This window comes from Ambystoma mexicanum, unplaced genomic scaffold (genome assembly GCF_040938575.1).
Source record: "Ambystoma mexicanum isolate Mex_15411 unplaced genomic scaffold, UKY_AmexF1_1 Mex_scaf84, whole genome shotgun sequence".
Lineage (NCBI taxonomy): Eukaryota > Metazoa > Chordata > Amphibia > Caudata > Ambystomatidae > Ambystoma > Ambystoma mexicanum.
In genome coordinates this window covers 208,845-219,996 of record NW_027182504.1, presented here as the reverse complement: position 1 = coordinate 219,996, position 11,152 = coordinate 208,845, and the positions used below count along the sequence as shown (strand labels likewise).

Below are 11,152 nucleotides of genomic sequence, written 5' to 3'. Positions count from 1 at the left end.
CCCAATGCACTCTAAGAAACAATAAGATATATCATCATTTCATATACAAAACAATGAACAATTGCGTTTAACTATGCTCTTAGCACAAAATCAACAAACGGCAGTAGAGAAGCAGTTACGTTTTGCAGAATTTGTGCATTTGACAAAAGTTTTTTTTTCATGTTCCTAGATCTACATGTGATACGAAATGTATGAATTCTTGCAATGGAAACCTCACTGTATTTTACCAAGGCAGATAAAGGACATCTTTTGTACCCCTTATACTTATAAGGAGGGTTTGGTGGCTGAAATTGCATTGCTTTGATGGTGATTGCATGTTGCTTCCACTTTGTACATATTACTGAATAAATAAAGATGAACATTTCAAAAAGGGGGGTAGAGCTCAGTGGTAGAGCATTTGACTGCAGATCAAGAGGTCCCTAGTTCAAATCTGGGTGCCCCCTTCTCCAGCTGTTTTACCTGTAGAAATAAATTGAAGAAAACATTTACAATCTTAGCATTTTATGTAATGAGCAACACATTTCTACATTTGAAAGACTCCTGATCATCTCCTGAAACATAGGGTAAACACCATGAAACTGTTTAGGTTTTCTTCGTATGATACAAGCTGTGTTTTACATTCACCCAAGTTCTACTGGTGATATTATCAGTTTGAAATAGTCCATTGGAAGCTCATATGAATGTTATAAAACTGTGGTGGAAACCAATAATATGCCCTTAATGACATGTATTAATTTGTACAGCTGACCAGAAGTGCATTAGTGTAATTAGTTCTACAAGTTCCATACAGTCACCCACTCTATCACTTTTTAAAAAAAGGGCAGTTTTCAGCATTCAAGGGTTTATGTCAGTGGAAGAGGGTAGGAGTGCAGTTCAAGAAGTCCCTGTTTCATAACCATATACCCTCTGCAATAGATCCTGTTAAAATGTTTTTCAACCCAATGCACTGTAAGAAACAATAGGATATATCATCATTTCATATCCAAAACAATGAACAATTGGGTTTAACTATGCTCTTAGCACAAAATCAACAAACTGCAGTAGAGAAGCAGTTACATTTTGTAGAATGTGTGCATTTGACAAAAGATTTTTTTTCCATGTTCCCAGATCTACATGTGATACAAAATGTATGAATTCTTGCAATGGAAACCTCACTGTATTTTACCAAGGCAGATAAAGGACATGTTTTCTACCCCTTATTCTTATAAGGAGGGTTTGGTGGCTGATATTGCATTGCTTTGATGGTGATTGCATGTTGCTTCCACTTTGTACATATTACTGAATAAATAAAGGTGAACATTTCAAAAAGCGGGGTATAGCTCAGTGGTAGAGCATTTTACTGCAGATCAAGAGGTCCCTAGTTCAAATCTGGGTGCCCCCTTGTCCAACTGTTTTACCTGTAGAAATAAATTGAAGAAAACATTTACAATCTTAGCATTTTATGTCATGAGCAACACATTTCTACATTTGAAATACTCCTGATCATCTCCTGAAACATAGGGTAAACACCATTAAGCTGTTTAGGATTTCTTCATATGATACAAGCTGTGTTTTACATTCACCCAAGTTCTACTGGTGATATTATCAGTTTGAAATAGTCCATTGGAAGCTCATATGAATGTTATAAAACTGTGGTGGAAACCAATAATATGACCTTAATGAAATGTATTAATTTGTACAGCTGACCAGAAGTACACTGATGTCATTAGTTCTACAAGTTCCATACAGTCACCCACTCTATTACCTTTTTAAAAAAGGGCAGTTTTCAACATTCAAGGGTTTATGTCAGTGGTAGAGCGTAGGAGTGTAGTTCAAGAAGTCCCTGTTTCATAACCATATACCCTCTTCAATAGATCCTGTTAAAATATTTTTCAACCCAATGCACTGTAAGAAACAATAGGATATATCATCATTTCATATACAAAACAATGAACACTTGGATTTAACTATGCTCTTAGCACAAAATCAACAAACTTGAGTAGATAAGCAGTTACATTTTGCAGAATTTGTGCATTTGACAAAAGATTTTTTTTCCATGTTCCAAGCTCTACATGTGATACGAAATGTATGAATTCTTGCAATGGACCCTCACTGTATTTTACCAAGGCAGATAAAGGACATCTTTTGTACCCCTTATACTTATAAGGAGGGTTTGGTGGCTGAAAAGGCATTGCTTTGATGGTGATTGCATGTTGCTTCCACTTTGTACAAATTATTGAATAAATAAAGGTTAACATTTCAGAACTGGGGATATAGCTCAGTGGTAGAGCATTTGACTGCAGATCAAGAGGTTCCTAGTTCAAATCTGGGTGCCCCCTTGTCCACTGTTTTACCTGTAGAAATAAATTGAAGAAAACATTTACAATCTTAGGATTTTATGTAATGAGCAACACATTTCTATATTTGAAAGACTCCTGATCATCTCCTGAAACATAGGGTAAACACCATTAAGCTGTTTAGGATTTCTTCATGTGATGCAAGCTGTGTTGTACATTCACCCAAGTTCTCCTGGTGATATTATCAGTTTGAAATATTCCATTGGAAGCTCATATGAATGTTATAAAACTGTGGTGGAAACCAATAATATTCCCTTAATGAAATGTATTAATTTGTACAGCTGACCAGAAGTGCATTAGTGTCATTAGTTCTACAAGTTCCATACAGTCACCCACTCTATCACTTTTTAAAAAAAGAGCAGTTTTCAGCATTCAAGGGTTTAACTCAGTGGTAGAGTGTAGGAGTGCAGTTCAAGAAGTCCCTGTTTCATAACCATATACCCTCTTCAATAGATCCTGTTAAAATGTTTTTCAACCCAATGCACTGTGAGAAACAATAGGATATATCATCATTTCATATACAAAACAATGAACAATTGGGTTTAACTATGCTCTTAGCACAAAATCAACAAACTGCACTAGAGAAGCAGTTACATTTTGCAGAATGTGTGCATTTGACAAAAGATTTTTTTTCCATGTTCCAAGATCTACATGTGTGTAGTATCCTCCTTGCGTATAGCGTGCATCTGCACGAGAGTATGCTCGTGCAGAAGAAGGGAGGACGGGATGGAACGGAGGAAAAGGACAGTTGGAGGAGAAGCGGAGCTGAGGAGACGCACACTTCGTTGTCCCTTGTTTATTTATATTATAACTTAAAGTATAGCCATAAAACGGAATAAATATATATGAACTCATTAACTTGCCCCTCCTTACTTCAATGGCGACGAGGATAAACTCCTGAAGCCTTGTGACCCATCTCCTAATCCTGCTGGATACTCTGTCTAGACCTTTGGTACTGAATATTTCCACTAAAGGTTTATGATCTGAGTGTATGGTGAATTGTACCCCCCAAACAAAAGACCCTCCTTACTTCAATGTGATACGAAATGTATGAATTCTTGCAATGGAAACCTCACTGTATTTTACCAAGGCAGATAAAGGACATCCTTCACACCCCATATACTTATAAGGAGGGTTTGGTGGCTGAAAATGCATTGCTTTGATGGTGATTGCATGTTGTTTGCACTTTGTACATATTACAGAATTAATAAAGGAGAACATTTCTGAACTGGGGGTATAGCTCAGTGGTAGAGCATTTGACTGCAGATCAAGAGGTCCCTAGTTCAAATCTGGGAGCCCCCTTATCCAACTGTTTTACCTGTAGAAATATTTTTTTAATTAAATAAATTGAAGAAAACATTTACAATCTTAGCATTTTATGCAATGCGCAACACATTTCTACATTTGAAATACTCCTGATCATCATCTGAAACATAGGGTAAACACCATGAAACTGTTTAGGATATCTTTGTATGATACAAGCTGTGTTTTACATTCACCCAAGTTCTACTGGTGATATTATCAGTTTGAAATAGTCCATTGGAAGCTCATATGAATGTTATAAAACCGTGGTGGAAACCAATAATATGCCCTTAATGAAATGTATTAATTTGCACAGCTGACCAGAAGTGCATTAGTGTCATTAGTTCTACAAGTTCCATGCAGTCACCCACTCTATCACTTTTTAAAAAAAGGGTGGTTTTCAGCATTCAAGGGTTTATGTCAGTGGAAGAGTGTACGAGTGCAGTTCAAGAAGTCCCTGTTTCATAACCATATACCCTCTTCAATAGATCCTGTTAAAATGTTTTTCAACCCAATGCACTGTAAGAAACAATAAGATATATCTTCATTTCATATACAAAACAATGAACAATTGGGTTTAACTATGCTCTTAGCACAAAATCAACAAACTGCAGTAGAGAAGCAGTTACGTTTTGCAGAATTTGTGCATTTGACAAAAGTTTTTTTTCCATGTTCCAAGATCTACATGTGATACGAAATGTATGAATTCTTGCAATGGAAACCTCACTGTATTTTACCAAGGCAGATAAAGGACATCTTGTGTACCCCTTATATTTATAAGGAGGCTTTGGTGGCTGAAAATGCATCGCATGTTGCTTCCACTTTGAACATATTACTGAATAAATAAAGGTGAACATTTCAGAACTGGGGGTATAGCTCAGTGGTAGAGCATTTGACTGCAGGTCAAGAGGTCCCTACTTCAAATCTGGGTGCCCCCTTGTCCAACTGTTTTACCTGTAGAAATATATTGAAGAAAACATTTACAATCTTAGCATTTTATGTAATGAGCAACACATTTCTACATTTGAAAGACTCCTGATCATCTCCTGAAACATAGGGTAAACACCATTAAGCTGTTTCGGATTTCTTTGTATGATACAAGTTGTGTATTACATTCACCCAAGTTCTACTGGTGATATTATCAGTTTGAAATAGTCCATTGGAAGCTCATATGAATGTTATAAAACTGTGGTGGAAACCAATAATATGCCCTTAATGAAATGTATTAATTTGTACAGCTGACCAGAAGTGCACTGATGTCATTAGTTCTACAAGTTCCTTACAGTCACCCACTATATCACTTTTTAAAAAAGGGCAGTTTTCAGCATTCAAGGGTTTATGTCAGTGGTAGATTGTAGGAGTGCAGTTCAAGAAGTCCCTGTTTCATAACCATATATTCTCTTCAATAGATCCTGTTAAAATGTTTTTCAACCCAATGCACTGTAAGAAACAATAAGATATATCATCATTTCATATACAAAACAATGAACAATTGATTTTTACTATGCTCTTAGTACAAAATCAACAAACTGCAGTAGAGAAGCAGTTACGTGTTGCAGAATTTGTGCATTTGACAAAAGTGTTTTTTCCATATTCCAAGATCTACATGTGATACGAAATCTATGAATTCTTGCAATGGAAACCTCACTGTATTTTACCAAGGCAGATAAAGGACATCTTTTGTACCCCTTATACTTATAAGGAGGGTTTGGTGGCTGAAAATGCATTGCCTTTATGGTGATTGCATGTTGCTTCCACTTTGTACATATTACTGAATAAATAAAGGAGAACAGTTCAGAAATGGGGCTATAGTAACAGAAACCCTCTTCCGACCCTTCCTGCCCAGCTAACTATCGTCCAATCTCTATCACTCCCTTCCTGGGCAAGCTCCTGGAGAAACTGGCCATCTCCCAGCTTAATCTCCATGCTGAATGTGTTGGTAGTCTTCATGACCATCAGTCTGGCTTCAGAGCTGCCAGAAGCACGGAAACTGCTCTCCTGAACATCCGTGAGGAACTGCTCTCGAACCTTGACTCTAACATTCCATGTGTTCTCATTTTGCTTGATCTCTCTTCTGCCTTTGATACTGTCAACCATACCATCCTGCTCAACCGTCTCCGTGATAACCTCGGTATCACTGGTCAGGCTCTGACGTGGCTGACCTCTTTCCTCTCAAATCGTCCCTCCCAGGTCCAACTGGGGTCTTTCCTCTCTGACATCTTCTTCTCTACCTGTGGTGTCCCCCAGGGATCTAACCTCTCTCCCTGGCTGTTCAACCAGTATCTGGCACTTCTCGCCCACCACATCGCCGCTCTCTGCCCCTACTTTCAGTGCTATGCGGATGATACCCAACTCATTTTCAGGCTACCCTCGGCCTCCTCTTCTCCTTCCCTCATCTCTGACTGTCTTTCTGCTATCCAGGAATGGTGTGCCGCCAACAACCTCTGCCTTAATGCCAGTAAGACTGAGATTCTACTCATCGGCACTCCCACTCCCTCCTTCCCTGCTGCTCTCTGGCCGGCCTCTCTGGGCCCTCTTCCTGCTCCTACATGCAAGGCAAAAAACCTTGGGGTCATCTTCGACTCCACACTCTCCTTCTCTCCTCACATATCCGACGTATCTAAGAAGTCACACTACCAGCTACACCTCCTCAGAGGTATCCTTCCTTTCCTCTCCTTCCCCCAGAAGCTCACTGTCTCTAGAGCCCTGGTTCTCTCTAAGCTGGACTACTGTAACAGCCTCTATCTTAATCTGCCCGCCTCTACTCTCCGCCCTTTGCAACTCATCCAGAACAGGACTGCAAGACTTGTTCTTGGCCTCAAGCCCATGGACTGTATCTCTCAAGGACTGAAATCACTACACTGGCTCCCAGTGACTGCAAGGATCAAGTTCAAAACCCTCTGCATTGTCCACAAGGCCGTCTGGGGCCTTGGGCCAAAATACCTTCAACTCTCTCTTCCTAAATATCTTCCTTCTCGAACTCTTCGCTCATCCGCCTCCAACTCCCTCAGGGTCAGCCGCTTCTCCAAACAACGAGTTGGGGGCAGATCTCTTTCCACTGCAGGGGCCTCCCTCTGGAACAGGCTTCCTACCTCCCTGAAACTTGAGGAGAACCACCTCCGGTTCCGGAAGCACCTCAAAACCTTCCTCTTTGCCTCCGCTTTCTCTCCCCCTCTCCCCTGCTAATATTACTGAAACTGCACTGAATCTGCAAATGGGCCATTCACCGTTCTCGGCCCAGCCACTCTCTCCTGCACTGCCTCCACGGCAACCCCTGCACTACGGGACTGTGTCTGTATCCATACAGCCCCCTTTCCCAGCACTTGTCTGCACTTACCTCGCACTTGCCACCAGCTGGCCCTTGTTATTTATCCTGTATGCTGTATGCTAATAACCCTGTACTGCACTTTCCCCTCTCCCTTTCCCCCATGCACTTTTCCCTTCCCCTCTACCCTTGCACTTGCGCGATCTGAATGACACCTGGCCTAGTAAGATCGTTGTCTGTCTCCCCTTGTTCCCCCCCTGCCTCGTCGCGCCTTGAAACACTTGTGTATAGGCGCGTTACAAATGCCATATCATATTGTCATATCATAGCTCAGTGGTAGAGCATTTGACTGCTGATAAAGAGGTCCCTAGTTCAAATCTGGGTGCCCCCTTGTCCAACTGTTTTACCTGTAGAAATACATTGAAGAAAACATTTACAATCTTAGCATTTTATGTAATGAGCAACACATTTCTACATTTGAAATACTCCTGATCACCACCTGAAACATAGGGTAAACACCATTAAGCTGTTTAGGATTTCTTCATATGATACAAGCTGCTTTTTGCATTCACCCAAGTTCTACTGGTGATATTATCAGTTTGAAATAGTCCATTGGAAGCTCATATGAATGTTATAAAACTGTGGTGGAAACCAATAATATGCCCTTAATGAAATGTATTAATTTGTGCAGCTGACCAAAAGTACACTGATGTCATTAGTTCTACAAGTTCCATACAGTCATCCACTCTATCACCTTTTTAAAAAAGGGCAGTTTTCAACATTCAAGGGTTTATGTCAGTGGTACAGCATAGGAGTGTAGTTCAAGAAGTCCCTGTTTCATAACCATATACCCTCTTCAATAGATCCTGTTAAAATATTTTTCAACCCAATGCACTGTAAGAAACAATAGGATATATCATCATTTCATATACAAAACAATGAACAATTGGGTTTAACTATGCTCTTAGCACAAAATCAACAAACTGCAGTAGAGAAGCAGTTACATTTTGCAGAATTTGTGCATTTGACAATGGCTTTTTTGCCATGTTCCAAGATCTACATGTGATACGAAATGTATGAATTCGTGAAATGGAAACCTCACTGTATTTTACCAAGGCAGATAAAGGACATCTTGTGTACCCCTTATAGTTATAAGAAGGGTTTGGTGGCTGAAAATGCATTGTTTTGATGGTGATTGCATGTTGCTTCCACTTTGTACACATTACTGAATTAATATAGGTGAACATTTCGGAATTGGGGGTATAGCTCAGTGGTAGAGCATTTGATCTGCAGATGAAGAGGTCTCTAATTCAAATCTGGGTGCCCCCTTTGTCCAACTGTTTTACCTGTAGAAATATTTTTTTAATTAAATGAATTGAAGTAAACATTTACAATCTTAGCATTTTATGTAATGAGCAACACATTTCTACATTTGAAATACTCCTGATCATCACCTGAAACATAGGGTAAACAACATTAAGCTGTTTAGGATTTCTTCATATGATACAAGCTGTGTTTTACATTCACCCAAGTTCTACTGGTGATATTATCAGTTTGAAATAGTCCATTGGAAGCTCATATGAATGTTATAAAACTGTGGTGGAAACCAATAATATGCCCTTAATGAAATGTATTAATTTGTACAGCTGACCAGAAGTGCACTGATGTCATTAGTTCTACAAGTTCCATAGAGTCACCCACTCTATCACCTTTTTAAAAAAGGGCAGTTTTCAGCATTCAAGGGTTTAACTCAGTGGTAGAGCGTAGGAGTGTAGTTCAAGAAGTCCCTGTTTCATAACCATATACCCTCTTCAATAGATCCTGTTAAAATATTTTTCAACCCAATGCACTGTAAGAAACAATAGGATATATCATCATTTCATATACAAAAAAATGAACAATTGGGTTTAACTATGCTCTTAGCACAAAATCAACAAACTGCAGTAGAGAAGCAGTTACATTTTGCAGAATTTGTGCATTTGACAATGGCTTTTTTGCCATGTTCCAAGATCTACATGTGATACGAAATGTATGAATTCGTGAAATGGAAACCTCACTGTATTTTACCAAGGCAGATAAAGGACATTGTGTGTACCCCTTATAGTTATAAGGAGGGTTTGGTGGCTGAAAATGCATTGCTTTGATGGTGATTGCATGTAGCTTCTACTTTGTACATATTACTGAATTAATATAGGTGAACATTTCAGAATTGGGGGAATAGCTCAGCGGTAGAGAATTTGACTGCAGATCAAGAGGTCCCTAGTTCAAATCTGGGTGCCCCCTTTTCCAACTGTTTTACCTGTAGAAATATTGTTTTAATTTCAATAAATTGAAGTAAACATTTACAATCTTAGCATTTTGTGTAATGAGCAACACATTTCTACATTTGAAATACTTCTGATCATCACCTGAAACATAGGGTAAACACCATTAAGCTGTTTAGGATTTCTTCGTATGATACAAGCTGTGTTTTACATTCACCCAAGTTCTACTGGTGATATTATCAGTTTGAAATAGTCCATTGGAAGCTCATATGAATGTTATAAAACTGTGGTGGAAACCAACAATATGCCCTTAATGAAATGTATTAATTTGAACAGCTGACCAGAAGTGCACTGATGTCATTAGTTCTACAAGTTCCATACAGTCACCCACTCTATCACCTTTTTAAAAATGGGCAGTTTTCAGCATTCAAGGGTTTATGTCAGTGGTAGAGCGTAGGGGTGCAGTTCAAGAAGTCCCTGTTTCATAACCATATACCCTTTTCAATAGATCCTGTTAAAATGTTTTTCAACCCAATGCACTGTAAGAAACAATAAGATATATCATCATTTCATATACAAAACAATGAACAATTGGGTTTAACCATGCTCTTAGCACAAAATCAACAAACTGCAGTAGAGAAGCAGTTACATTTTGCAGAATTTGTGCATTTGACAAAGGTTTTTTTCCATGTTCCAAGATCTACATGTGATACGAAATTTATGAATTCTTGCAATGGAAACCTCACTGTATTTTACCAAGGTAGAAAACGGACATCTTTTGTACCCCTTATAGTTATAAGGAGGGTTTGGTGGCTGAAAATGCATTGCTTTGATGGTGATTGCATGTTGCTTCCACTTTGTACATATTACTGAATTAATATAGGTGAACATTTTGGAATGGAGGGTATAGCTCAGTGGCAGAGCATTTGACTGCAGATCAACAGGTCCCTAGTTCAAATCTGGGTGCTCCCTTGTCCAACTGTTTTACCTGTAAAAATCTTTTTTTAATTAAATAAATTGAAGTACACATTTACAATCTTAGCATTTTATGTAATGAGCAACACATTTCTACATTTGAAATACTCCTGATCATCACCTGAAACATAGGGTAAACAACATTAAGCTGTTTAGGATTTCTTCGTATGATACAAGCTTTGTTTTACATTCACCCACGTTCTACTGGTGTTATTATCAGTTTGAAATAGTCCATTGGAAGCTCATATGAATGTTATAAAACTGTGGTGGAAACCAATAATATGCCCTCAATGAAATGTATTAATTTGTACAGCTGCCCAGAAGTGCACTGATGTCATTAGTTCTACAAGTTCCATACAGTCACCCACTCTATCACCTTTTTAAAAAAGGGCAGTTTTCAGCATTCAAGGGTTTATGTCAGTGGTAGAGCGTAGGAGTGCAGTTCAAGAAGTTCCTGTTTCATAACCATATACTCTTTTCAATAGATCCTGTTAAAATGTTTTTCAACCCAATGCACTGTAAGAAACAATAAGATATATCATCATTTCATATACAAAACAATGAACAATTTGTTTTAACTATGCTCTTAGCACAAAATCAACAAACTGCAGTAGAGAAGCAGTTACATTTTGCGGAATTTGTGCATTTGACAAAGGTTTTTTTTCCATGTTCCAAGATCTACATGTGATACGAAATGTATGAATTCTTGCAATGGAAACCTCACTGTATTTTACCAAGGCAGATAAAGGACATCGTGTGTACCCCTTATAGTTATAAGGAGGGTTTGGTGGCTGAAAATGCATTGCTTTGATGGTGATTGCATGTAGCTTCTACTTTGTACATATTACTGAATTAATATAGGTCAACATTTCAGAATTGGGGGAATAGCTCAGCGGTAGAGAATTTGACTGCAAATCAACAGGTCACTAGTTCAAATCTGGGTGCCCCCTTGTCTAACTGTTTTACCTGTAGAAATCTTTTTTTAATTAAATAAATTGAAGTAAACATTT

General features: G+C 38.5%; 2 non-coding genes across 2 annotated transcripts; both read left to right on the top strand.

Moving 5' to 3' along the window:
• The first annotated feature begins 2,246 nt into the window (after window positions 1-2,246).
• On the top strand, window positions 2,247-2,318 carry TRNAC-GCA (transfer RNA cysteine (anticodon GCA)). Its single transcript has one exon. It is a non-coding gene; the product is annotated as a tRNA-Cys (tRNA).
• A 1,248-nt stretch (window positions 2,319-3,566) lies between these two features.
• On the top strand, window positions 3,567-3,638 carry TRNAC-GCA (transfer RNA cysteine (anticodon GCA)). Its single transcript has one exon. It is a non-coding gene; the product is annotated as a tRNA-Cys (tRNA).
• Window positions 3,639-11,152: the final 7,514 nt, after the last annotated feature.